Raw genomic sequence first — 27,532 nt, forward strand, 5'->3', positions numbered from 1 at the left:
TTGTTTTCACCTCACTGTGTACCCATTATCAAAAAAGACTTAAATTCTCCTGCCGTGTTTTATAAATCCGTCATGATATGATATTTCGCGCTCAGGCCAAAAAGTGTAATGTATATTTATGATCCTATAAAAAAGGGTATTTTCTCGCTTTACAAATATTTGTTTATGATAAACTCTGATTGAGCATGTCATGAGTTAGTTCCAAACTATGCAGTATTCCTTACTGTGCTATTATTTGCATTCCTGTGGAAATTGAAAGCCATTGATATGGTCATGCTCCGTATACAGAGTGTCCCAGAATATCATGTTGCACTACCTCGTCCTAGTGTGCTTCTGTTGTATCAAGAGCATTTTGTATCGTAGATGATTTAGCTCCTGTGTATGGGGTTTTACTTCTGAACTTATAGTACCAAGTTTGGGGTACCAGTATCACAAATAATCCTTCTATTCGGTTAGTTTTGATGTGATGAAATTGGACCTTTTCGCTACAGTGAAAATATTTGTTCGTAATTTGTGTATAACATTTATCCACCTGATCATCTGGTGGAGACTTGGGAATTTCGGTAGCGAACAGGTCAATCGCCTCACCAAAAGTCGATGATTTTATGAAATGGTCAGTTGTGGTATCACAGAATCATGGACATGATCTCTGAGTGGTTGCTATTGCTATGCTATGGTGTTGCAACCAATCAAATCCACTAGGCACCGTGAGTCACATACCCTTTTCTGGCCCTTTACACCAGAAAAACAATAAATAAGACAAAATGACAACAGGAAAGCTATTATGCCTTGCAAGATCCAGTGTATTGTTGTGCTTGATGTTATTTGCTGCCACTGTTTATAGCTCATCCCATGAGACTGACGTCATCAGCTGCTGTTGGTATGAAATATCAGGTCTGTGATCTATCTATGCCAACCCTGGCAGTTCCTTCTCTCTTTTTTCATCGTCAGCATAACACATTATTTTGTGTCCACTTTGTCAAAGACCTGTTGTCGCCAACCGTTTTTTGTCCTGTCCCATTTGTCTGAAACTGCTCATGAATGCCAAATTAGGTCATCAGTCTACATGCTTGACCAAACATCTAAAAGTCAGAAGACTCACTGAAAGGCTTCTATTGAAAGGTTGGGAATGACCCATTGATTATTTTGGGCCCTTGCCAATAGGATTCCGTCCTTTGGGCCGATTAGGAAGTTTGCCGGATTTGTTCCACGATTTGTATTTGAAATTTTCTGTCTGATTCTGATTCTGATATTCAGTAATTTTTAATCTGAAAAAAATTATAAATATAGAAATTGGATAAATGTTTCATAGTTAAATGACTCGACGTTTTGCGACCTTTGCATAATTGCCTTTGTTGGAATAAAAACTAAGCAGGTAGGATATTCTCTGTATTTGACGCATGTTTGTTAGTTGAAAGGACTATCGTATGCTCAATATAACGCCCCTTTATTTCCCTGCACCTTAGTCGGTATCAGTGTGAGCATGAGTGAAATGCCTACTCAATGCATTTCCCCTTTAATCCCCTCCCGGCACCATAGTCAGTATCGAAGCAAGCTGCATGAAACACAGGTTTCTATATAAAACACTACTTAATCACAAGTCCAGCTGACAGAGTGTTCTAAAAAAAACTAGTTGTCCAAAACTTAGCTTATGCAGTAAAAAGTATGTGAAAACTTCAAAATAAGATTATTGGCATGTTGTAGTATGACGTGTTTATCAGTATTCATGATGAAATTAGAAACACCCTAGACTTGTTGTACCTCTTTCATTTACAAGTGTGTTCAAGCTGCCAGTAGTCCCACTTCAATTTGGCTTATTTGCATCAAAATCATTGATTTCATTTCAGAAACTGAATAAGTTTCAACACATAAGTAGTCATGTGACAAAATTGTGGGTTTCAGGAGGCAGACACTTTTCTTCCCAGTCGACATGAATAATTAAGATCACATAGTGCTTGAATTTTCATCCATCAAAGCTGATATTTTTTGATTGGATGATCTCAAATGATCAAGGATGGTGAATTAAATGTATCGCTCTCAAGGCCAGCCAATCACTGATGCTGATGAGTCTGCTTGACAAGACACCCGGTCATCTCCTCAATTCCCTAGAGACCACCTATGAATGATGCTCCTTCCTAATTACGGAGCCTGAATTGTCCTTGACATGAGGACGGCTAACGAGACCAACCCTAATTACTGTAACCCCATTTATTTTCGCAGCCTTTCTTTGTTTGCGAAAACATCCTTTGCTGATTTTGCTTCCAGTAACTTCAACTGCAAATGGGTGCATTTTCCACTGTGTATACCATTAACTATTAAATTATTTTCACAAACGGTCTTCTGATAGGCTGTCATTAGGCGTGGGTGCTTGTATAAAAAATGTGTAGGGACTATTGCTGATATTCCAGACTTCACTTGGATGTTGGAAGAGCAATGCGGTTAAAATATGGCCTTCAAAATATGCCATAATGTTTATGCGTGACAAGCCCAAACCTTGCATCTAATGCAAAAGCTGGATCAATATGAAGCCACTTTGGAAGTATAGAGGTCAATAGATGTGACAAGGACCATGATGAAGAAACTTCCATTATATGTGGCCTTGGTTTGTCCCTTGATGGGCAATATCATTAGACGTGGTATTGTAATGTGCAGCAAAGCTGTGGCCAACTGAATGTCGCGGACTGGACCCTGAACGGTAACATGCGATTTTGACCAACATTCACCATCATGTCCATGCTTGAGTCATCCGTGGACCTTAGCAGTGAGGTTGTTACCAAAACATTCATGTCAATGGCTGTAGCTTCTTTACGATCAATAAGAAGTCATTTTTGGAACCGAGGAGGTCAATTATATCAGACAAAGAGCTTGAAGAGGAAACATAAGTTATACACGTCCTTGATGGTTTCTCGGCCGTCAGCTCTGTCATTTCAGCTACTTATGGACTACAGTAATATATTGAAGGAGGGTCTCTAAGTGACACAGTTCAGAGAGTGAGCGATACATACAATGTTTTGGGGATTACTCTTAACCTTCATAATCTGAATTGGGGAAATTTTCTATTCCTATTTTGCTTGCCCCCTTGGCATAGGCACGAGGTACAATGAACATCAGTGTTGTCTCTCATTGAAAGGATGAAGCAGTTAAGCATTAAGTGTCTCGCTCAAGGCCACAAAGACAAATCGGGCATCGTTTAATCTGACATCAGAAGTCTTGCAAACCTTTAGTGTTTATGGTTTCTCATGCGATCCGCCTCATTGTCTGAGCCTAAATTGTCTGCCTTCCTTCCAAGATCCACAACAATCATGTTGATATTGACACAGACGATGCTATCACTTACGTCTTCCGCCCACTGCCCAGCGTGCTGTATTGCTGCTGTGGATATTGCGCTATGAAATGCTGACTAAATCTGGTGATAAATGTGTTGGAAGCCATAAAGCCTAAGACACGTACGCGAAGATGTAAAGGACAGAGAGTGAGCCACCTAAGGGCAAGAGAAAATCTCATAGAGCTTGGGACAAAGCGGTTGGCTGGCCTTTCCTGTTAGTATTCTATTATTGAGTTAAAAGTATGTAAAAAACAGGATCTTGGAGTCATTGACTTGCTGTTTGGCATGAGCTTTTTTGTCACTGATTGAAAAGGTTATGTTGTTGGCTGGTCTTTGGGAAGTCACCTAGCTGCACTTACCTAATGTCTAAACCATAATGGGACAATGCCATAAGCATAAAATACAAGTTACTCGCATGGTTGGTACAAATAAATCTCCTCTCCTCCTTGGAAACATTACGTGAGGAGGCAAGCCGGACAGAAGGTTGCAACCACAAGTTTGTATTTTACCTTATGTGCAAGTTTTGGCTGATCTTGCATCCATTATGCTTTGCTGACTAGTGTCCGGCGGCACTCACTGGTGATGATTAGGGTGTGTCCTGAAACTTGGACAGAAAAGTGGCAAATTGACCCTTCTCTAAACTACTTGAACATCCCTGGGGCTGTCTAACTCTTAATTTCTGAAATGCTGTGTTTCAGAAGCAAGCAAACCGTGTGTCATTTCCGTCGCCCATTATCGTCGACTACCCTGAGGCGTTAAGAGGGAAGGTGCGAGGTTATCACACGAAACGGAAATGATTGGGGCATCTGCGCAATGTTTGTAACTTGCTCGACACATTTCAACACATGTCTTGCATCAAATTCCTTCTTTTACAAACCTACGTGCACTATTCCTGCTGCCTTGCGGCAATAAATGTTGGCTGGGTGGGTGGGGCTAAAATTGCTTCAGAAAAATGGATCCCCTACTGGCTAACAACACCTTTAGTGCTTCAGACCAGAGGCTATGATTTTCAGCTCCTGTCCTGATTTTCCCCATCGCTGTGTAATAAAAGTAAGCAAAGCGCCCTCTCATTTCCATCGCCTATTATCGTCCGCTGCCTTGAGGCATCTGTGATGAAGTGGGTGGGGCACGAGGTTGTCACGCACAAATGCTTCATCTTCATCTTGACGGACAGCTCGGCCTCTCGATCCTCCTCGTCAATTGATTTTTGTCATATGATGCCGATTGAGCTGCAGGCACAGTTCATGCTGCGTTGAAAAATGTCTTAAGTAGGTGTTATCAAGAAAGAGAACTCGAAAAAGCAATTTCCTCAAGATTTTGTTCAATTGTCAATTTCTTAGAATGTTGTAATGTTGTGAGTTGAAGTATTCTAATTTTCATAGTTGACTGGGGAAATTCATGCATGATCGAAAAAGGTTCTACAGTGGTGGAACCTCCCTTAGTTGACATCTATAAACTCACCCTCACTAAGACACCGATTTTGGTCTCGAAGCTGGTCGTGTCCATTCAACATCTTCAGTTGACCTCCGTAATACAGACTTAAAAAGACAGCATTTCTAAGTGGTAAGGTTGTCTTTCATCAAGGGATACATTCCACACAATTGAGAACTGAGATTTCCCACCATGTTCTGCTGATTTGTCAGCTTCCAAGAACACACTATTGTGAGATGGAGCAATCATGAATCTTGTTGCATGTCTCATAAAAGCCCCTGAAGCCATTCTGTGGCTATTTGTTGTGAAAATTCATGCAGCGTTCCCATTGTCAGTTTCTTGGAACCTATATTTTGAGAAAATCATTTTTTAAGATGTTTAAAGAAAATCGATATGAAAGACTTCAGGTTTTCTTCATTGCAGTTCCTTTATCCGCATCCATAATCGAGGCAAATGTTTGAAGGAGATCCTTTCACTGGCTCATGCTTCTTCAACTTTGAAATTTAGGGACGTACACATTTTAACAGGTTGTTACTCATAAACTACTGAAATAAAGTTATCCTCTTTGCTATTTGCTTGGTGTCCTCACCATTGGAGTGGAATGGGGGTTTGATGTGGTTGTTTAGATAAACAGACAGGCATTTGCTCTGAGGGAGGAATGCAATTATCGTAAAACGTTTTGATTTATTCTAGGTGACCCTGACCTCATAATCCTTCTCGGGACCCTGCGGTCGTATTGGGTTAGCAGTTCATTTCCATTAAATGCCTCCCTGTTGCCTGTCATAGAGATGAAGAATTGATCATTGAAAAAAACTTATTTGAAAAAGAGACCTGGTACCAAAATGGTTCTCAATTTTTCCACACAACGGAGGAATGGGGCTTTAATTGGCTGTGCGTGCCTTTGAGTGTGATACATCAAAATACAACTGAAAGAAAATGATTTTGTTTAAAGTGCTTTGGGGTGAGATATAGTCAGAAAGTGCATCTGCATCCAAGACCATGCTCTCAGAATTTCTCAGAAATTTCAGAGCTTCTGTTCAAGGGTTCATTTCATAAATCTTTTATTCTGACACCTATGTTGTGAAATTCTGCCTCCAGAATTCCTGGGATATGTTTGCGTGGTATACATAATTGTCAGTTGAAAGGTGTTGATGTTTTTCTAACGAAAGTTTTTGATTTAATGTCTGTTTTGCAGTTCATGTATGTAGAGCTTGTCATCTGCAGTTTCTGTAAACACAAACAAAGTTCTGTAATGTGATTGGTCAGTTTGTGATCATGTGATCCACTTTTAAGTTTGATCATCTGTTCCAAACCAACTGGAAACTGGAATATAAAGACCAAACTAATCGCAATCAACGCTTTCTTGTGAAGCTATTTAAGACTAAATAAAGACCAACTCCTGAAACTTGACAGTTTTATGTTGACTGTGCCACTACATTTCTCCAGGCAACCATCTGTGTATGCACCTCTGTTGTGACTCCAACACTCAGTCTCGCAGGATACAACATCCATCCGACATGTCCAGCATCATCTCCTTCATTGTTTGCCCCCAACATTCTCTTCTTGCCACTCGTGATCAGTACCTTGGGGAGCCTTGCTGGTTCCATTCGACACGTGTGTACACCTACAAACTACTGTAGTCTGATCCTTTTCACCAATAGTAAAATGTGGGGTTGACCTGAATCACAAAGATTTCCTGATCTTCGTGACTCAGATATGATGGCACCTGATCTTAAAGCCGGCAAGACTCAGACTCGAGTTTAATAAAGGAATGTTAGATGTGGCAGCAAGTGCTTTGATACCACCTGATGTTGTTGATAGAGTCATTGCTGAAACAGACAAAACCTAAGGTGACACAAGTTCTAACACTTTCATTAAAAATTATCTCGAGAGATGATTTAGATTTAAAGCATCTCAACAGAATGCACTTGCCCAAAAAAACACACTTACAGTAGGCCTATTCAAAATGATAACATCACTGATGAAAATTTTGTCCCGATATTTTATTTTTGATTGAAAAATTCCAGTTTAATTCTAAGGTACATGTAATGAGACAGCAGTTTTGTTATCCAATCCACTTATCTTAATCTCGGAGCGCTCTTGTTCGATAAATCCCCATTCTGTCTAAGAGTTATGACTGTGACGTTTGATTTCACGGCAACATTACATCGAGGAGATGGGTGACATCTCCTCATGTTGAAGGATAGGTGAAGAGGTCTGCCACTTGATCAAAGGGATAGGAATCATTTGGATTGGGATTAGCGGTGATGTGCTTTCATCTGAATGTGACTGTGGGTCGTATGCAATGTTTTTAACCAAAATATTTGTTATTTGATGATATGAGCATAAAATTCTGAGATTTGGCATCCACTCCGAAACGATAGAGGAGTAGCAGGACTTACTGCCGGGTTAGTACTTATCTGTTTTACAGTTCCTGTACGCCAAAGTGGCAATTTTGCAAAATAAAATGGCCGTGAATATTTCTAAGTTGACAGTTACCGAAAGCAATTTATTTGGTGTTAGTGTTAAAATTTTAGTTTTCTCGTATTATGTGATTCAGATATATGTAGCTTACATGTAGGCGAGTGCATTAGCTTTTAACAGCTACCTCGGGTGCTGAATGTTAAAAGTAATAAAAAGTTAAAAATACAAAACCTACATGTAGATGGAAATAACCAACTCTGGAAATGCCTCGGCGTGTTATAAACAACCGTTAGGTTTCTTAACTTTTGCAATGAAATGAGCCAAATCAAAATTCTCCACTTTCCTGATTGTGCAATTTTCATTATCTGTTCTAGGATTTTTTTGTCACAATTACTTATTTCCGTAGAGACAGCAATTAGCAATATTCATCAAATTTGTCGGCCTGCAGGGTGCCAGTGATTAGTTCAAATGACTGGTACATTTTAATGCGGGTTGAAAGTAATTTCTAGGCTCCTACACAGGCAAATTTTCCTAATATCCAGCTTGGAGGTTGAATGACTGTGCAGTTGGGGTGGAGATGGCAGCACAGGTCATCCACCTGCAAGTGTGAAGGAAACTGCCATGATGATTGATAATGTTGTTTATTAAGATCAATTCGTAGTTTCTGATGAAATGTTTACTACACGAGATATCTTGCTAACTTCCAGGGTCCAGTGACATTTAACGTGTATTGTGTGAAAAATTGAAATGGGAGTGGGGTGGGTGGGGGGGCTGATGCCTTGGAAATTCTGCTCTTGGGCAATCGATTGTCGTCACAAGTCTGTAGGAGGTACATGTATGTTGTGGCGTGCAATACAAAACTTCAGTGTGGGAGGTATTTTGGGGGGTATTTTTTGTACCTAGCTAAATTCTATGTCAAGAAATGCTCATCCAATTCTAACTTTCTGCCTTTCCTTCTCGTTGCAGGTATGTATCTGAACTAACTTCATGTAAAGATCGTGAATATGATCATGCAAGTTTGGATGGAGATGTCTTGCTGCATCCACTCGACCCTGCTTCACCAACTCTGAAATCCCAGTCTTTCTGATAGCAAGTAAGGGGGCATATACTGATAATTGCGTAAGCCGGGCAATCTTGCATACTAATTACTAATAAAGATGTCTAACTACATGTATGGTGTATCCAGTCAGAACATAGACGCAACATTCTGTGTCATATACTGTTCTCCACTTCCCATTTTAGCCTTTAGTCTGAATATTGAGAACAACTTCTGAAAAAAGCTAAGCTACCACTCGGCAATAAGTAATGAGGAAATTGAGTGGAAACCATCATGAAAATTTTATAGGTGCTGCGCTCTAGTGAGCGAAAAGGAAACTAATCTACTATTACTATTGTCAATCCTATCTATTCTTTGAGTCGTATTTCACCGATAGCTGTCGAACCCTGCCTTGATTCGATTGGCGGAATAATCAAAGCTGTAAAATAACCCATAAGTCATTGTTAGATGCGATTGTAACTCCACTGTGTAATTATGTTTTCGTTGCATGTGACTCGCAATCGCATCATTCCGTATCATATCCGTATGATGGAAATAGTGCTGTATGGGTTGTCATAGCGACAGCTTCTTTTAAATCATCCCTCTCAAGAAGGTATTGTCGTATCAGAGTCATATAAAAAATGATGCAAAGCATAGGTATCGCTAAAATCCATTTTGAATTATAAGTAGTATCAAATCTTCTCCATATCTCATGATATTACCGCTGACTTGATCGACTTGATAGCGATTGCATCCCCAGCATTTTGATCACAATGAGACCATTTCTAATGAATAAAATCCATCATCGGAGAAAAGCCCTTTGAAAAAATTGTTCTAATGCTCCGGCGTGTCTCATTTCGAGATGTGATTAGTTCTAAATCATTTTAAGCACACTTATTGAATGAGACATGAGAGAATATTCCAGACAAGCTTTGACTGAACTTGATGTGCATTTCGTATGTCATTCTGTCGAGGCTTGTGCATTTCTATGGTAAGGTTAGCGCGGAATTGACATGAGCCGGATGCAGTGTACAGTAATGGTGTGCTCCTATGTAAACAAGGAGAGAGGGTTCCAGAAAGCGTACTGAAAGTGCATCACTGATGTGCATATTGCATTGTATGAGAAAACCTTCTTAAAAATAAACAACGCAGTATATAAAATTCTTGTAAAGCGCTATACTGCATTGTTGATGAGCTTTATTGTATCTTGTTCAAGAGACTTCTTGAAAGTGTTGTGTTCAAATATCATATGGAGTCCCGATGTGCTTGCATATGCCTTCTGAAAAAAACTAAGTTCGTTATTGCACGATTCTTGTGCCTTAATCTAATTCATATTTCAGTTCTTCTATTCTGTTGTAAATCTAACTCCAAGGATATTTATGGACATGGTTTCAAGTAAGTGGAAGTCAAGCCCTGTTGATGCATGTGAAAGTGTGTGGGAGAATTATTGTACTACCCAGCACTATAGATTTAAGAGCTGGCAAGCGCTCTAACAGTAAAATTTATTTGACAAATGTGAATGGGGGGGTACATCCTTTATTTATTGCAATCTATGAAAACAAGGAGACGTGTTGTAGGTGCATCATGATGTGCATAAGTGCGGTTTTAAGCAAATGGAATTCAAGGTCGGTTGATGCATTTGAAAGTATACCGGAGAATTATTGCACTACCCGGCACTATAGATTTGTGAGCTGTCAGAAGCTCTACAGTGGAATTTATTTGGCAAATGTGAATGGTGGTGCATCCTTTATTTATCATGTTTATTGCCATTCAATCCCAGTTACTTTTGATTGCAGTATAGCTGCATTCTGATTTCCCTCGAGTGTCTGTAGTAAGTCCCATAAATGTCCATTAGACCCAGTTATGGTGATGGTCCCTTTACCGGGATGTGTATGTTGCCAGCTTAGTAGTTAACCCTGTTAAAAGACCTACAGAGCTGCCTGTACTTGCACATTAGGGGGAATTCTATCCCAGTTATTTTGATTCCATATAGCTGCCATGACAAATAGTCACGGAGACAATCAAAATTTTAAGAAATTGGTGATTTTATTTTTAGTTTAGGGCATTACAAAATTTCTTCAGGATCTTCCAGACTAAAAATATTTTTATCGCAATTTTTCTTGTTAATGAAATCCCGGAAAATAAGACGCCCTCAAAAAAGTGGTGGTTTACAGTTCTCCTTCCTCATTCCCTTTTGTTAAAGAGGTTGAATAGCGCCTCCAGAAGCAAGCAACAGCGCCACCCGTAGCAGAAATAAGAACTGCTTAGTGACGTCATGGTTTCCATATACGGCATCTCATTTGCATATTTTTACAACCTTATTTACTACGAGTTATAAATATGCCAGTAGCACGTGGATCATGCCGGGCGGCGCTGTCAGGTGTTTCCACTATGGGTTACATAATCGGCTACAAAGAGCCCAGTGTTCTAGTAAATGAAGTTAGCAATGATAGCGAAAGAATGTTAGTGTATGTTACGCAGTCAATAGCGATAGTAGTGAGTTGGAGAGAGGAGAAAATGGAAAATGGAGAGAATAGTAGTATGGATTTCGAGTCCCAAGAAGAAACTTTGCAAAGTTTTCATCAAACTGATAATCATATTCCTTCCTTCTCTGTCTCCAACAATTAAAAGTTGCTGCAGTCAGCCTGATGCGTTTATCCGCGAGCGAATCGACGAGACAAGCATTTTTCAAGCATCCGAATGGTACCTTACAGATCCGCAAGGGGCGCGTTACCGAAAATGTAGCAAAAATCAATAACGTGATCGTAAATATTGTCATATTTTTCAAAATGAGAGTATGTAAATGATACGCAGACGGTAAACCAATGAAAGGCCAGTATCTATTGAACCTTACAAGTGATTTGGGGGGCCTTGAAACTCCTTATATTTATCAATGAAACCTTATTCCCGCCTAAGGTTTTGACCGGGCCGTCCAAAACTCCCCATTTTTTGGCGGGCCATTCCCTTTAATCAGGATATGAAGCTGGGCAGTGGCCAATTTAAACAGAGGAATGGAAATCTGTCTGATAATTGCGGTGTTTCGTATTTTGGACAGAGTGTCCTCTTATACCATTTCTAAATTCACGTCTCTAATTCTGTCATTAGTGCAGGTAAATTGGAGGGCCCTTCGTTGTTGATCACCGTGACTGGCATTCTCCACCAGGGAGACACACCTTTGAAATTTACTTGCAAAGGACAACTTTCCTTCATATGTCGTGGTAATTAGGGCTAATCACAGGACAATTGTGAGGAGCTATGCAGTTGCCTAGATGAGAAATCCTGGAAGCTATTTCATGGAGCCATGAATCTTCTGCAGCTGCATAGCTCCAGCCGTCAAAAAAGTGTTTTCAGACAAGAGGGCTTGCCAAACTGGGTTGATTTTCAATGCTGTTTGGCAAGTGGCTCTCCAAACAGCAAAAACAGTTACGCCAGTTTGCGGCTTGAATTGAAAAACAGTTTACACTGCTGTTATTACTCCCAGAAACATAACTCACCAATGAGATTCTCCCATTCAAGGCATTTAGAATTATTAATATGATGTAGGAAAGGAGATTACCAAGTGGCAGCAGCAGGTGAAGTCTGCCTGAGAAGGATGTTGCTCCCTAGGGGCCCCAATGATCAGCACTGTGAGGAGGTGGGATCAGGATTGGGTCTCCATGGTTTGCTATCACCTAATGACACCCCCTCCCTCTACTTTGAGAAGATCATCCCTCTGGACAGATCAAGTTCTCTGTTGCATGGTGAAGTAGTGATGACATGGCACCTTAGCCTGCATTGGTATGTGGATGACCATGCCACAGCCTGTAGATCATATCCTGTATTGAGGCAGCCTGTAAGTCCCCCTCACACAAGGCTCCAGATCACTCAGTCTCTTTAACAAGTTCAAGACTGCCTTTCATGAATTTGGGCATTGGACTTATTTTCCGAGAGCAGGTGTTAATACTGGGTCGTACTTGGTTGTACTGAAGAGTAGATCCTGTGGAGGCCACCCCCTGGTTTCTTTGTTCATTTCGCTGTACTTCTGAGATGCCCCTAAGTTTATTTCACTGCCTTGAGATGGTCCCTTTAGAGTGATGGTCTTGACTGCAGGGGGCCCCAAGTCTTTTCTGCTGGAGATTATATCTTGTGTTGGCAACCTATAGGTCAGATGCTTCTATGGAATACACACGAAACTCTTGATTCATCTTTCAACTATTCATTCATTGGCGTCGTACTTGCTCGAAGGAACTTTTTTGAGGTAGGAATGTTACTGAAAGTTTCAATTTCTTGTGATACGATCTCCTTTGGCATTGTACTAATGATTGACCTGCTGGGCAGCGTGTTGTCGTGATAAAAATCTTGTCGTAATTTTGTTGCGCTATTGTTCTTTCGCTGTAGAAAGTTCGCTCCTCCTGTGGTTCGGCTATGTTGACCTAGCTTTTTTATAACCGCCCTTCAACACATGTCTGCGATTTAATGTTACTGGCACTTACCTACATATTCTTCCCTTGTTACAGTGTAGTGGGCCTTAAAGTACATGATATGAGGATTTACTACTCCCTTCCCATTTCCCCCCTCCCAGGACCAGGAGATGAGATAGCGTCAATATTCGTTTGATATCATACCTTTTGGGTCTGCCTTGCACTTACTTACGATATTCAGTTGTCACCTTGAACTTTTACTGATACTGCAATCCCAATGTACTTTGATTGTCTGCTAAATTATCGGTGATTCGGGTCTGTATGTTCGTATGTTCCTCACCTCAATTCAAGTGTGGTTTGTTTCCCTTCGAGCTACAGTTTCCCTTCAACCCGGACATATCTGTCGAAACTTCCAGGTCATGCCTGTATCTTGTGTATATAATCTGTATATCATCGAGAGTAAACACTGTTGTTTCTGTGTATTAGGCCTTTGCATACACATCGAAGGTAAGATATCTTTAGGCCCATGCAGTTCCTGCACTTGCCACAGTGTTGGCGAGGAAGTTTGAATTTGAAAAAGGTGGTCTCATTACAGGACTAGCAGGGCTCAAGATAAATCCTAAAAGGTGTCTTTTGAAGCATAAAACTTGGCCCAGGACCCTTACAATTGACGCTGTTAACTTAAAAATCTGTTGCAGGACTCCTGAGAGTTTTTCAAGACTTCAGTTTGACACCCGAGTAAGAAAGTCTTGCTCGAGGCCTGGGCTAGACCTCTGTACAGATGGATAATTTAGGACCAGTAAATTGTGTCCGTTCATTTGATATGACAGTACAGGAACAAATGTTTTAAACCTGCTAGACCACTATTACCTTTCACTCAGTTGATCCCTTTGAGGTCCCCTCTTTACTTTTCAGAAAAGACATATTGCAATTTTTCGAAATGGCCTCGGTTGAATTGATACCAATTATTGGATACTCAATACTCAAAATTCATACTAGGCCATCACATGTAAACAAAATAAAATGGGATCTCTTTGCAAATAAATGTGTTCAAATTTAGGGCCTGGAGACGTCAATATTCATTCAATAGTTGCAGAGCATGTTGATCATCGTGGATCGAAACCATAACCTGGAACCCATCAAGAATAATTAAAACCTGTAGGTTTGCAATCAGAATGTTCAGTTTAATTACCTGTGAGAAAGGTATGCTAGCTGTTATAGGATTCAGACATTTCCAGTTTGCGAATTGTGTAAAATTTCACTATGCAAGATGTTGAACTTGAAACAAGTTGTGTGTTGAAGTTAAAGTGTTGTCAAGTACCAAGGTCAGCAGTGTAGTTGGTGTCTGGTTCTAATATTTAACCCAAAATGCCCATGTCACCATGATAGGTAGGACTTCCAACTTCCAAAAAACCTAATTGCTTCAGATCTTGCCCCAACGATTTCAAGAACAAAATAGCAGCTCTGACTGAGTTACTACCTCATGACTGTTTTCAAGGGTGATTCTCAGAATGAAAATAAGTTGATTAAACAGCTTATCCTGATCACAACAAGGGGAACATCAAGTAGAATTAGCACCAACAATTCCTGCTGAGGGAATAAGGCATGTAAAACCCTTAAAATCACATAGGGCGGTTTACTGTGATTCTCGTAATCCAGTTTTGATTAGATTTGCCCATTGAGTTCCCCTGAATGAAAACATGCTCAGACCATTGACCAACCAGGGCCCGAGCCAAATTCGGTCATTGTAATGTTGACAGGTTTGCACCGAATGACCCGTTTAGCCCTTTTCAGGGTGAAATATATACTCTGTGTGTGGAAAACGAAAACATGTGTCTGATGTATAGCCGCACGTACACCACCTGAAAATGGACCACCAATCTTGGTTCGCGAACCAAAGCCGAACCATTGAAAATCCACCAAGCGCGTACACCAGCGCTGCAGCTAGTTATAAAATCCGGCAACAGATGGCGCGCAAACACTAAGCAGAAAGCACCATTTCGAAAGCGCCGCCTGTCGCCGAACCATCTAACTAGCTAATTGCCGATCCATTTGCGCGTACACCACGACAAAGCCGAGCTTTTAACAAGCCGGGCGAATTTGGACCATCAAGCTTGATGGGACAAATTTGCCCGGCAATTTGTATCGGCAATGGATTGCCGAACCAATTTGTCGCGGCAATGTGGTGGTGTACGTGCAATTGGTCCACCAATATTTCGTGGTGTACGCGCAGCTTATGTTATTATCATCGAAATGTAGCTGTTCGATATGTTTCCTTGACGTTGGAGTGACTTTTTAGGGAGTATACATGTAGGTTCTGTGTACTTATAAAAATTGATTCTTTTGTAGAAGAAGTTCAGTTGCCAGGATGATGAAATATCTGCACTGTCTTCGTCCCCAGGCAGCCAATGTTTTTCCAGTTTGCGAGAGTGCATCAGTATTGGTTGTCCAGGCCATTGGGACACGCAGACAGCTTCGATGGCTGCAAGGGCAGTATAGGTGAAAACCGGGCAGTGAGCGAGATTCCACATCACCATGCAATGCCTTGAAGGGTTAACATGAGTCTTAGGATGGGGGATAATCTAAGCCATCAATAGCAAATTAATGCGATAATCTACTTACTTTTGTTGATATCTCTGTGGTGCATGCACACACCAACAAAAGCGTTTCTAAGTCCACAGGAAAAAAGTGGGCAAATTCCTGAATATTTCAATGCTTCTTATGATATTATCGAAGTGGGTCAGTTTATTTCATTAAATCTCCGATGCATTCAGGCATTCAGACATGCATATTTATGTCTGATCTGTGTTTATTCCCCCAGGATATTAGTTATATCATGTTGTGTCTCGCAATTGATGTGATATTGATACGACGCGTAAGCATTGGGACATGCACATTTTGGGTTATGGCTCTTAGGGTTGTGACATGAGATTTGAGTGAGAGGACTGAACAATTGTGAACAAGGGTACATGTAGTACCATGCAACAGGATTAATGATGGAAATGTGTGTTTGTCATACATATAAAAAAATCCTAAAGGAGATGATATGAGCCAAGATAGATTAAATAGCGTACTGGGATAGCATAGCCCTAAATTGTCTCGAGGAAAATCCCAGAGGATGGAAAACAAATTCGGTTTCTTGCTTCAACATTTTGGCAATTATGAAATTGTTGATCAGTGTGGTCTCCATGGCTACCCCTTACAAAAAAATTGTACTTTGTCCCAATACAGGCCAAAACCTCTCGAATCTACATGCAGTCCATGAAATTTTGAGCATTATGGGCCATTACTCGGATCGCAATAGCCTGATTCATCACATTTATCATCGGAATAGCTTTATCGGGTTGCGGTGCGATGGCTTGTTTATGGGTTTGGGGTGCTCTGACTGGCCCTGCGTCGTGATGTATTGCGCCATTCTGTATACACCAAGCTCCAATATCTTTCGTAGAATATCGACATCAAGACAAATGTAGCACGTGGAGATGTGTAGATGTTTTCGACGTTTTCATTATTGGTTCCTCGGAGATGTCTATTTCCTGGATTTGTTTTGTCGATTTTTTCGGACAACATCTTCTGTGAAGGGATTATCCATTGATGGTATAGTCAAGTGTTATTCTTTCATCTGATTTGGAATGATAATTTTTCTTGTTTGCCCTGTGCCCTGTTCACCGAAAAGGTATGAAGATTGTGAAAATTATCATCCTCTATATTTTGTTATGCGAATGTGATGTTTTTAGTTCTCGAAAATGCATCTCTGCAGTCAAACCTCTCTCGGTGGACAGCTCTGTTTGCAAGACATCTGGTCATGTCCATATAATTTGACCTTTGGCTTTGTTATCAGGGCATCTCTCTATGAAGGGCAGCATATGTCAATCCCAAAGGTGTCCTTAATATCGAGGTTTTCACATACCACGGGTGGGGGGGGGGGGGGAAATCACATGTAACAATGTCATGTCAGGCTGCGGCTCTTAGCATTCGTCTTGTTCGTATCTTTACCCTTGTAACTGATGATCTTGTGTTTGCCAACAACCTACTCTTGATACAAAGTTGCATTTCCCTCCTCCTGTTTCTGAAAGCCACCCTGTCTAATTAATAGTAACATATTACAGAAGGCTGTGGTTAAAGGCTAAGTTGTCGATCGCTTTGATATGTTGATTTCAAAGGCTTTGATAGCCAGCTATAGCCAAAGGCTGTCTTTGTGACGGAATAGATTCAAACGGAATTACAAAGAGACTGAAGTTAATGAGGGGCTTTTTCCCTCTGGTGGCGGGACGGCAGTGCTTGCAATTCAATACAATACTGGACTTATCTGTTGGAAGTCAACATGGGACTGATAGCCAACTTTTTGCAATGAAGTTTTACAGAGGCAACACCTTATTCACTGCCAGCCTTAAGTCCGTCGTTGGAAACAACTTTTGATGGTTTGGTTTGAAAAACAATTGCAACTTCCCTCTGCTTTTAAGTTTGGAGCATGATCACCTCAGTTGAGTTATCGCTTCAAAATTTAAGGAGTACTTATTTACCAGTGTTTCATTTCGACACCATATTTGGTATTTCTGAGATAGCTTTCGTGATGACCACAGGATTTTGATAATATTGCAAAGACTTCCACATAGCTAAGGCTAATCCAGTGTGTGTGATTGATGACAATGAAGACCAAAAGCCATGTGGTCAGTTAACTGAGGACGATATCATGAGCTTCCCGGCAAGTGTACTTGTACTTTTAACTAGCTAGTTGAATAGACGCAGTCCGTTTTGTGAAGGGACTCATTTGGGGCCAAGATGTGAGGACAAAGTTATTCATTCTCTCAGTCACTGCGGATTCTCTCGATCTCTGCTGGTGGAAAGCTTTGTACAGGTCACACCCAGGGCAAGGCTGAGCAGTTCCAAGATCTGTCTGATGCTTTGAGCTCAACTGAACTTTGTGTTCAATGATCTCAAAAGAAAACATCCTCCACATCAAGTGATTGTTTTTCTTTTAACTTGATCAGGTGCTTCTGAAAAGATAAGTTTTTCTGCAGGGTGTTTGTCTTGTGTTTGATTTCAAGAAATTGAGGTGTTGGGTGTTGATTGTACATAAACAGACATGGATGTTGCTGAGTGTATTTTGGGGCAGGCATATCCTCGATACTTTTGACTTGCCAAGCCTACTGTTAGACTGTGCGAAAACCCTGCCAAGGCCAACATGTTGCCTGATTGAACGTTGAAAGTGCATGGTGATGATGATGATGATGTTGATGATGGTGGTATTGATGATCAGAAAGACCTCTACGGTGATGATGGTGAGCCTTCGTTTGCACTACAGTGCTCTGGGCAACTATAAATATATTTGAAAAAGTAGGCTACGTGTACTTCTCTTGTACCTTCATCCGGGTTTCTTGCTAGTTTCATGAGCAGTTTTCCTCAATGCTAACCTCATTGCAATGAGAAGAGTTAGAGATCACTTGGCAGCCCCTCCCGTTGAGATTTTCCATCAAAATGCCTCACATACACAGCCATAGCTACCGTCAAATGGCATGTAGATGCATTCATTGTTCCTCTTGGTCGACTCCCATAAAAGCAACAAATCATGCATTCAATTTCACCGCTGTCGGAAAAGCTTTCATTAAAATCACAAATTGTAATTTTTTCCGGAGAAATTCATTTCCTTTTCATGATTTAACTCTACATCGGCTTGTATATCTTGTTACATGCGAACGATTGATTTGACTTGACGTAATTCGATATTTTGTTACTTGAAAAATATCCGAATCTGAAGGCTCTTTCAGTTTAGTTCTTGTTTGTGCCATTTGCTGGCTTAACTTCCCATTTACTTATTCCATCAGAAAACAACTGTATGCTGTAACCAAGAGTGGAAAATCTGAACCTGCTTTTTAGAATGCAGGACGATATTTGCTATTTATAAAAAAGCAAGAGGGTCAGGAGAACCACCAGCAGCTTTGTAGGAAAGAAATGTTAGTTTTCTTGCTTTGTTTCGCTCTGTACTTGTCTTTTCTGCCCTGTAGACAATAGCAAGGTTGTCAAGTTCATTCCAGTTTCATTTCAAACCTTTTAATCGTACCCTTCTTACTCTTTCCAGGCTTCATTTGGTTGAGAAACAAAGGATTAAAAAGCTGTTTACACATAAACAAGGTAAGGGTCATTTGTTGCAGAGCATTACGCTAAATCCCTAAGACTTCCCAAGTTCCCTAAAGTTGTTAAAGCTTCCCCCCTTCCCCTGATTTGTTTGGAGTTACTCAATGCAAGATTCACCTCCAAATTTGGATGAGTCTTGAACGAGTTCACATGACCACACCATTGATCCTGTGGCGAGAGCCTGACATTGAAGGGTTAATAACCCTGTCTCTGGATAAAATCAGGATGATTGACAGCCCAACATGTCATTTGCTAATGAATCTAATGGATAATTGTTGGATAAATGAGTCAAATTGGACCGTAGGGTAATATCATTGTTAGTATTCATCATTCTGGCTTTAGTTGGCTGTGCATCAATGCATGATTAATGTTGTTGTGAAAAGCGTCAATGTCCTCATTTTCCCTGTTTGTCTTAAAATGCCCTGCAACCAACCTGCAGTGGAGGTGTGAGGAGAGACGAAGCGATAAATCACCAACACCTGGAATTTGGTATGCAGATAAGTGCAATTTCATATGCTGTGTTGACACTATTTAGCTGGTTGAAGAGCACCTATACTAAACATCTATATCACGTGTAATAGGCCTATGTAAAAGAGACACCAAAACCGGCCAAATCGCATCCCCACACCCTCAGCAGCTTTTGTAAAAAGGATTAAGCAAATTGAGTTATCACGTCTATAAATTTACTTTTCTTTTAAGTTTAAGAAAATGATGTATAACTATTATGTTGAATGTTGTTGTATGTTTTATTCTACTATGTGTAGTCAGAATAATAAACAGCTGAGAAGAATGTGTGATAAACCTTCCAAAAATTACCAACGATTTTGTGTAGAAAATGATGTGTACGTGTTATTTTTCACACCATACTTTGCTCTGCCAATAGATTACAAAACGGTCCAGAGAGATGGGGCGATGGAAATTTTCTTCGTTTTAACCCCTGCGAAATAAATCACTCTCATACTGACAACAACGCAAGCTATTGTTGAATAATTATCTTCACTAATCGCCAAGCAGTGCATGATAAAGCAGTCGTTCCTTGTCAATTTCATGCAGAAGATACCCAGATCCGCAACACATTTTGTACATTGTCACGTACATTTCTGCACAGGAGATGCAACCAGCCAAGCTGAAATTGACAATACTACGGAAGACCAAGTCACTGATAACGCCGCACATTTCTCGGAATGCATCATCAGGATCTGATGATATATTTGTCGCTTGGGTCCTTTGATGATGAATTAAGCCCGCGCTAGATGTAAAAATCAATATATTCGTGGAAAATCTCTAGCGGTTCTCAGCGTTGTTGTTGTTGTTACGCGCCGCTATGTCGTCTGGTGCATTATTCTCGGTTGTTTTGATGAAATTTTGTTTTGATCTTCACCTGGATTGATGGGAATCTTGTTGCTTTGCTGAAGAGAATTCTTCAAATTTGAGTAGGCGTGCTTGGAAACGTTGCGCTTTTTTGGTGAATGGTCGTCAAGGGTTTCATATCACGGCCTTCATTGGATTCAGTTATGAAATGGATACAGTGCTGGCCGGCTGCTCTCAGGTTCGGTTGGTAGGAAGAAGATATTGTATTGCTCGGATTTTGGATTCAATTTCACCTGAAGGTAGGACACTATTGATATTTACTTACACATTTTTTATGAGAGAGGAGGTGTATTAACCCTTGATAGACTGGCAGGGTCTTTGTCAGAGGGGTTTATGGGGTACGTCCTGCGTACCTATTTTAGGCCTAAAAATGCATTAACCAGATGATGTTGGTGCATTCATACCTAGAAAAGTGAATTCTACTTGACATTTGTGTTGAAAATCAGCTGGCAAATACATCTATGCGAAAAAAATGTCCCACCCTCCAACATGCGCATAAAACAACTTCTGGTGGAAACCCTCACTGGTGTGTGGTATGACTGATTGATAATGTAACAGTGACAAAAGTGTAGATAATCCAATTCAGAATTACTCGTGCGGCAGTTTGATAAGAAAGTCACGTTGCAGGCCAATAAAACATGAGGGAGGGGGTTAGTTGCCGCAGTACCCCCTCAAGTCATTGACTGTTTCTCACCGCCCTTGACTGTTTTAACAGCCTACATGTATGTTCAGTATGAAGGTAAAAGGCTTTCACTGAGTTATCAGAGAAAATATGCCTCTGCATTCTTCTCAAGCTATCATTCACTCGCCATCTACCTGGCAGATGAATCAAAATTAAAAACTTTTTTGAACGAATATATCTTGCCTCTTTACAAAAATTGTCAGGGTATATATCAAAACAACATTTGGCTAATCGATCAGAGATATACATCATTTCTTAAAAAGCAGGGTTCCTGTTTACCTTCGAGAATCACTGGCGCTGATGAGAAAGTTGAATAATGTGAGCTCCAACTCTTGAGTATTTTCCTATGGGGTGAAACTATTGGATGGAATTTAGCAGAATATTTTTATCAAAGTGAAGAAATAGTTGAGATCTTTGCTTCCACCTAAATATTGAACGCAGACTTTCCATCCAACCTATGTTGTACGCATCCCTTTCCCTTGAAGTGATGGCAGATAATGGACTGTGGTTTTTCTGTTTGAAATGGGACTGTATTACCCAAATGTGTGATTCTAGAAACTGGTCAATTCACCTCTTTCCAGATGAGCACCTCTTGCCTTAGTTAGAGTGGTCGAACTTTACCGAGTTATGAGTCGGCGAATAGTGAAACGTTGCTGACCTTTTAGAGGGGTGCGCGTACTCTTGGAGATTTGTCTTCAGTGGTTTCACATTAAAAGCCTTCCCAATCTTGTTGACGTTTTGATGACGTGAGCTTGCAGTGACTGCTGAATCAGCGTTTCCATGGTGTCGTTTGAAAAGTTGTTGTGTTGCTCATAAATAGTGTCTTTTCGAGGATGAATTTGGCTCTGGTGCAACTCGGTCAATGACTTGTCTGATCATTTTTCAACTGAACCAGTCTGGTCGACCTTTACCATGGCTTTTAAATATATGTTTCATGTAGGTCTTTTTTAAGGAATAGGTTTGAATTAAATTCACACTTCTGATAAGTACATTGTGTCCTACTCCTTGGTGAACTTGTCTTGTGGTGTGACTGGGCCTGAACAGATGCCAAGAGACTCGGCCCACAGTATTGTGTGATTTTATCGGATCTGATGATGCGATGTACAAAAATTACATATTTTCACGAATTCTCTGTAGATCGTTGTACATTGCACACAACTGTCCACACGATCGAACTCCCAACTGGTCCGTTAGATAAATAGAATGCAGACCTACATAAATCAATGCATATTCATGTCGTCCAGTTCACCTCGAGTTGACCACGCGTTCACACATATCATTCGAGGCAAAATGTTGTCGTGAAAGTGGCAATGTTGGCATAAAATGTAATTCTGTGGCGCATTATTCATAATACGAGCTGAAAATCTCGACACGCATGGAAGCTGCACGATTGACTGATCGTCGTGGGGAGGATGTCGGTTATGACTCAATCAGATATTGATCACATTAAATAGTGAAGAAAAGGCCAGGATACTATTGAAACGCCAATTAATTACGCCGACACTCTCGCATATAATAATTTCTACACGGCCTTCCAATCCAATATATCGGTGCGTAACGAATGTGCCAAGGTGATACGTAGCCAGGCTTGGAATATATGCGATATCCAATCAAAGGTGATTAGAAAGGTTTCTAAGCTGCTAACAATACTCGTAGGAGCTGATTGGATGATGGTGACTGCAGGCCATCAGAAGCGCTGTTGGGTATAAATAGGGCAGTTTCGATCACCTTTAACAGGGTCATGCGAGTTGCAAGGTTATACGACCATAATGCTTTATACTTTCACTCCAGTCCTTAGAATTATGTATTCGTATTTTGAATGACTGTTCTGGATAGCGAGGTGAAATGATATTTAATAGTGTGATTCATATAAAAAGCTAGGTTAATTACAACCATCTCTATTACTTTTCTACCATTATATGCTTGTCATTTTGGAAGTTAAATGGCCACAACTCCAGTCATGGCAGGCGAGTGATTGACAGGTGTCAACCCACCAATTAACCTCATGATATACAGAATTTTGATGGCTTGAGGAGTTGACATCAATTTTTACTGTTGGTTTCGGACGGAATCAGAAGAGATGGTTCAAGGCTGATTAAACTTAAATTTTGTTTGTTCTTCTTTTTTAGCTCTGCTGACTAAGTCAGCGGAGCTAGTCAAATAGCTATTCGTATGGGGTCCGTCCTTCCATCCATCCATCCATGAACAAAATCGGGCATTTTGTACCTGAAAGACCTAGGCACTTCAAATCTGGCCGTCGGGAAGAACAGCACAAGATATGCTGCTGACAGAAAATTGGCCATAACTGATCTTGAAAGGCACCAGGGCACTCTAAATGTATCAGATCCCTTCACTTTCCAAGACTCTTGAATCGGTCGCTCTGTTCTGCACAGTAGATAATATAGCTAGCTTTGAGAATGTTTTTGCCTCTCCCTGAATCCCCTCCCGCCTAGAAATGACGAAAAAGTCAAGACGTCTGGCATCAAGATTTCATTTCGATGATGCCAGAAGTTTGAAAATAGATGAAATTTTGGCAGGGACTGGTTGACCCCCTTTCCACAGATGAAAAAACATTCATCTCTTACATGTCTTATGGCAAAAGGTAATTTTGAGATCGGCCCTTTATACTTATAGGTTTGTGGGCCTGTACATGACGTAGTCAGGAAGCGAACATGATAGTTGCATCACTATAACTCAGGAAATTGTTCATGAGAGAGGATGTGCTTTGCTAAATAACTTGGTAACATACTCAGAAAATTCTTAACATGCTTACAGAAGGTGAAATGGAGGTTACATTTCCTAATAACTTGACTGCATCCGATTGGGAAACCTATTTCATGGGCTTCATCATCCTGGGCTGTTGCCTATTAAGAGATCTTGTGAAGGTACATGCTTTTTTGCCAATTGACTTACAGCAAATGACCCAATGAGATCCAATCAGTTTGAATGTGGGTTTTTAACTTCCCTTGTAAATGGCCCAGTAATGTGGTAGTGTAGGTGTGCATCCTTAATTCATAAACATGTCACACTCGTAAAAAAACTTAGTAGAGCAACCATCTGGTGCCACTCGGTAAACTTGTGACCTCCTGGTTCAAAATTTTGGTCATTAAGTATTTACTCCACTCACTATAAAGTGGTCAAACCACGGAATTAAAAGAACTCCAATTCAATTTCATCCAACCGCAAAAAAATGAGTGTGAGTATTTCCAGGTTTACTGTGGCAACTATCGGTATGTACTACCTGGAACCGAACAGACGTCTGGGAGGGTTTTCTCAACTAGCACCGTGTAAAAAGATCTCATCTACCCTCCAAGTGCCCTCGGCCATATCTTACAGATAGTGTCCAGTTTTTGTCCCCAAGTCCAATTACTGTAGGTCATCAACACTGACCTGGACAGGTTATAATGGATGTTTTTCACAATGACCAGTGGCCTGTCCCAAATTACTCCAGTGTTACCAGTTTAAGACTACTTTGTCTATACTTGGTGAAAAAATATTTCCAAAATTGTGTTTTGTTGTCACTGGACATGTTGGGACTTACCGCTTCTTTTTGATTGTTTGACACGTCTTTGGATTGCCCACAGCCTTGTTTTCGAATGATTAGACATCAAACGTTCCCTGATTGCAATTTAACGCATTCTAGATCTTCCCATTCAGCAATTTTCCTGTCACTTCAAGGACTGAGCATTCGGCATTTTTGAAGCAGTCCAGTTAGGGAATGTCTGTATTTGGTGGGTCTTGATCATCCCACACACATCCTTAGCATAAAGACCCAATACTTCTGCGTGACCAGGTCTTTTTTCTAGTCCACCCGATTACTCGTGATCAGAGTTCTCCTCGGGCAGTTTGTGCTGGGCGGCAGACTTCATGAAAATGCTGGAGGTTTGTTGCAAATCGTGACCAGTTACAATCTTGCCTCTATAATCGAGACGCCTCCCTTATAAGGATAGCATTGGATAGTCCCAAAGGTGTCCATGAAAGAGTGGTTGCACCGTTGTTAGCATTTATCCTCTTGTGAAAATAGACTTGGGGTTGAAGTTGGACAGAAAGAAAAGAGATTGTGCAGCAGCCTCATGGCTTCACCCGGATGTGTTCTCGTGGAATAAGCCTTGCCTTAATGATTTAAAACATTCATCAAATAGAAAAGCCTTTATAGTGCGCGGAGCCATGCATTTCATGTCCACAATATCCTCCCTGGGACCGTAGTCGATGATGCCTTGAACATAAATAAGCATTTCTTACTATCTAAAAGAACATGCAAGTTTTTCTAACGCAAAGATGTCTGGCGATTTCTTTCCAGTATATCTTACCAAACGATTATATTCTTCTATTACAATGCTTAGACACTTCTATAGTCCAGCGTTGAATGGAAAATTGGCCGTATTGGTAATTTCACATGACTGAGCAACACAAATGCCTGTCACAGCAAAACTAGGTCAGATATAATAACGGTGAGTTTATAGAATACCAACTATCCAATGACATACACAACTAAAGAATATATCCGACTGTCATCACACGGGACAAAAACACGCACTTACCCACCAGGGTTTGATAGGACACTTGCCACCAACAACTTGTCTGATTCAACCTCATACAATACATGACTTCCAGTTCCAACTCCTGGATATGTGGAATTCGACCTGATTTGACCGACCTGTACAGTTTCCTTTATTCAGTGTTACCTACCATTTTGTGCCAAGGTAAGGGACTGTCTTCACTGCTGGTGACCAGCAGTGAGACTTGTGTATTCTTTTTCTGACTCCAGTCCTCACTTGTTTTCCCATTTCTGTGTAAGATGATTGTCCATCATTGGATATCAGGATTTCATTGTACAATTGCTCTTTGTTGCTGCCACTCTTCGGTAAGTAAAGCATCATGTGAGTTTGACTGCCGTTTTTCTTGGCATTATCGACATAATTTGACTGGTAAGAAGTGGCTTGTGGGTAAAGCTTTTGAAATTTGAAGAAGCAAAGATACAACTTGAAGCCATAGATGAATTTATGACTGAAAATGAAATTGAGGAGTAATTCCTTTTGTTCTGTATTCTTGGTAGACAGGCCACAAGCAGACCTTTGAAGGCTTTTAATCAGCGCTGACGTGGATGGAAGTTGGTACAAATCCAGTTCAGTGTGTGTTTACAAGACTATATTACAATATTCTTTGTGCATCCATATAATTAGATAAAGAATCTGGAATTTGTAACAACTTCTGTCGATCAATCAATGGTAATTGTGCTGCTTCAAAGTCCTCAGAGTACTATTATTGACAGGTGCCTATGCCTCAAGGCCTTATTACTCTTGGAGCTCTTGAATCATGAGCTGAATGGGTCCTCATCGATGTTCCGCGTGAAAATAAAACAGCATGTTTACATGATGTTTCCTGCCATAAACTGTGTCCTTCTCAATTTATTTACACATTGTCATGATAAATGATAAATTGACATATCATCGTTTGATCATAATAAAACCTCAATGTTATATGGTAAGCGCTGCCATGAATATTGTCTTTTTCATACAAATACATTACTCATCTAGAACTATAGGTCAGTCCTTCAGTGTAGGTCAAACCAAATATAGTACTAACGAGAGATTTGCGTCATCGAAATGGTGGCATGAAAGCGCAGTTACCTAACAGAATAATCATAAATGAGGAAAAAACTTTGAAACTGGCTTTAAAATATATAGAATCAAAATATTCTGGCTATGATCAAAATAATTCTGTTTTCTTCTGCCAGGCATGTTACAGAAAGTCCACCAGTCTGGATTTCTGGTCCATATTGCTTATTGCATGTAACTCCTATTTTGATGGGCAGAATGTTTTTCGCTTTTACCAGAAAATGAACTAAATTCTCTTCTACACCCTGTGCTAACATATAGCCAGAACTTTTGGGTGCGATGCAGTGTTAAAGCACACTGCCCAGGTAGTGGAATAATTGCTGTACTCTCCCTGCGATGAATGTCCTTCATCCATCTATTGATACAATATGTAAAAGCTGGCCATGGATGTATCATAATAATATTGTTTTTTTCCATCAAATTTAAGTTGCAACCATTGGCCGCTAATGTTAAAGCACCACAAAAATATCATTCCAAAAAGGATAAAGCTTGTTATGGATTTTGATGATGCTAATATTAAAAACTTCTCTTGGTGGTCACATACAGATATCACAATAATCTGTTTCATATCAGTCATCTTCATTCAATATCCATTCTTCGATTGTGTATCCAGAATACTATTCAGAGGACTCTATGAATGTTTTGTGTCGGGTATAAAACCTTGGAATTCTAAAGGCCACACTCAGAGTCGCCTGTGTGTGATATGTACATATCACATATTCAAATTAGGCCAGAGCCATGTATTTTTGAATGTTTGGTCCTGCAACAAGATGTTTGGATCATTAAAATCACAAGATCTTTGTTGATGAGGCGATCATGTGACATTATTTGCCCAACTGTGTTCTCTCGATCAAAAATTGAATGCATTGGTCATGAGGTTGCTGGTAATAAATTGATTTTGAGAATTATGAAGGTGTGTGAAAGGGATAGGAACCCTTCAGATTTGGCCAATAGCGTGGCAGATTTGCCAATTTAAACCAACCTGTTCCACTGCCAAAAATAGTAGTCCATCATCAGCTTTATTTAGTTTCCCACAAATGCATATTTGCATAAAGATCTATAGCTGTCCTTGTTGCATATCATGATATTGGTCTAGTCAGCACCTGCATG

At 40.3% G+C, this 27,532-nt stretch overlaps 1 protein-coding gene across 7 annotated transcripts in view; it reads left to right on the forward strand.

Annotated features, from left to right (window-relative positions):
• Window positions 1-27,532, forward strand: part of LOC135489775 (nuclear hormone receptor HR96-like) — a 104,406-nt gene that overhangs the window by 8,415 nt on the left and 68,459 nt on the right. For 3 of the 7 annotated variants that reach the window (XM_064775293.1, XM_064775303.1, XM_064775302.1), the window contains exon 3: window positions 18,696-18,748. The gene's annotated coding sequence lies outside the window, so the exon portion shown is untranslated. Of the gene's footprint in view, window positions 1-12,414; window positions 12,454-18,695; window positions 18,749-19,220; window positions 19,241-20,299; window positions 20,362-25,329; window positions 25,508-27,532 lie in introns of those variants that run through there. The other 4 variants (XM_064775294.1, XM_064775299.1, XM_064775296.1 and 1 more) reach the window with 4 other exon arrangements.

Source organism: Lineus longissimus, chromosome 6 (genome assembly GCF_910592395.1).
Source record: "Lineus longissimus chromosome 6, tnLinLong1.2, whole genome shotgun sequence".
In the NCBI taxonomy this organism is placed as follows: domain Eukaryota; kingdom Metazoa; phylum Nemertea; class Pilidiophora; order Heteronemertea; family Lineidae; genus Lineus; species Lineus longissimus.